This window comes from Passer domesticus, chromosome 1 (genome assembly GCF_036417665.1).
Source record: "Passer domesticus isolate bPasDom1 chromosome 1, bPasDom1.hap1, whole genome shotgun sequence".
Lineage (NCBI taxonomy): Eukaryota > Metazoa > Chordata > Aves > Passeriformes > Passeridae > Passer > Passer domesticus.
This window is the reverse complement of record NC_087474.1, coordinates 74448337-74450452: the sequence shown is the minus strand read 5'-3', so window position 1 is coordinate 74450452 and position 2116 is coordinate 74448337. Positions and strand designations below refer to the sequence as shown.

At 37.6% G+C, this 2116-nt stretch overlaps 1 long non-coding RNA gene across 1 annotated transcript; it reads right to left on the bottom strand.

The window, feature by feature from the left end:
• Positions 1–433: 433 nt before the first annotated feature.
• LOC135288288 (uncharacterized) lies at positions 434–1593 on the bottom strand. The gene is made up of 3 exons (XR_010351492.1): positions 1564–1593; positions 832–1055; positions 434–547 (listed from the first exon to the last, which is right to left on the bottom strand). It is a non-coding gene; the product is annotated as an uncharacterized LOC135288288 (long non-coding RNA).
• Between the last annotated feature and the right edge of the window lie 523 nt (positions 1594–2116).

Below are 2116 nucleotides of genomic sequence, written 5' to 3'. Positions count from 1 at the left end.
AAGGCAGATTGTGCTGCTCTGATTAGGAGTACAGGAAAAGATAATGGAAATGGATAGTGTTTGGCTGCACCTGGAATTGCCTTTAAAGTTCAGTAGGAAATTTGTAGCAGAAGTAGGGGGAAAAAAATGGCTTCTGCTTGTGCTGTAATTTTTCAGGGAACGCACATGTAGCTCTCTGGACAGTATGAGCTCTCAATTTTAATTAAAAAATGGTAAGTATTACATACTACAGTCAGACCTGATTAATCAGGGTGGAGCTGGTTTATGTGTATGTTTGGGAATAAAAAAATGCTTTGGTTATTAATCAGGGATGCTGTATTTATTTATTTTAGATATTTATTCAGATTGGTCCCCATTTGCCAGCATCCAGCATTCAAAAACATCCATCAGGGCAAAATCACAGCTCTGGCTTCCAAAAAAAAAAAAAAAAAAAAAATAGAGGAAATAAGGAAAAAAAAAGTTATTCTTCAAGCCATGGTCTTTGTGTTCTTTGTTCTTTTCATCTTCAGGATGCATTTGGGTTAACTTCAGAGCTCTTTCTTCACCACTGGAAGGAATAGAAACCAACATGTCCAGCATCCAATTAAATAGAAACCTTCCACCATTCAATTGAAAGAAAAAAAACAACCCAAAGTTTGAAGTTTAAGCCAATAACCCAGCTTCATGAATGGGACTGGTAATTAAAACTTTGACTACAGCAAGAAGTTCATATGTGAATGGTGGCAACACTAGCTTTACTAACATCTCCTGATATATGCCCAGAAGGTCTCACAAAACTTATTGTAGCCCAAGAGATCCACACATGTATGCTGCCAATAGTGCATTCATTACCTGTTTGAAGGAAGATTTCAGTGTAAAGAGCCCATTTGTTTAGCTTTAAATCAGGAAAATCGCCAATTGCTGCTCTTCATCAGAGGAGGAGTTTCAGCCCCGTGTCCTCTTCATCTCCCATTTCTTTGGGAAACACAAGATGGGCAGTGTGCATAGAGTTCTCCTGAAACATTCCTGCCTCTGGTGCAAACTGTAGGCAGTCTCCTTCCCCCAGCAAAACATATCTGACAGAGGAAAGAGATGTTTCCTCAACCTGGGCCAAAAGGGAGAAGGGGTGGGTGATACAACAAAGTGGGAACAGGTAACGTATTTCCATGAGGGCAATCCCCAGTGGTCCTACATCACTGGGGTTTTTGTTATTTACTTCCCTGGATTAGTGCATTTAACAATGAAGACAAGCATCTTGAAATAATTTCCTTCACATTGAACAATCTAGAAGTGTCACATAAGGAAACTCCTATATACATCTAATTCTAATTCTGACTTTCTTTGTGTTTCATCCACAAAATCTTAATTTCAAAAATTGCACATTATTCCTTCTGCTGAAAATATCCTAGATATACTTTAATAATTTTCACACACTACATCTGTGAAAACCTGCTATACAAGAGTTATTTCCTTTTAACAAACATCTAACAACTTTGCTCAACAAACACTCTCACACAGAGCAGGATTTTATCTATATGTTTTGCATTCATGAATTCCCTAGAAAAATAGGAAACAGCTACTTACATAAACAGGCTCACCTTGCCCACACACACTTTTGTGAACAAGTCTGTCTGCAAAGTAAAAATAACAATTTGTTATTTTTCAACCAGAAAAAAACTTGCTGCTTGTAAAGTAGTAGTTGTGCCTTTGTGTTGCTTTGGGGCACTGCAAATGTTAAAAAAAAAAAAAAAGTAGTGTCATTAGAAAAAGTTCAATCTCTCTCAGACAAATAACATCTGCTAACAAGATGTCCCTACATTGCAGATGGGCACCCGCTTCCAAATTCAAAGTATCATTGTAAAATCTGTGTATATTCAACAGTTAATGAAACTGTGGTCTTCTGTGTCTATTTAAACTTCAGTGGGGATCACTTGAGATTACACAGGTTTCCATCTGATGAAACAATGTGGTTGCACCATCTTGTTCTTGCTGTGTTCCAGAGTGAAATGTTTTTGTGTGCCTGAAGAAAGTGAGAAAAACATGTGTGCACCATTGCAGAGACCAGAAAGATATGTCTGAGCTATAAGGGACTCAAATTTGTTCAATCTTTTACTGGTCCACAGTTCATCACTGGTAA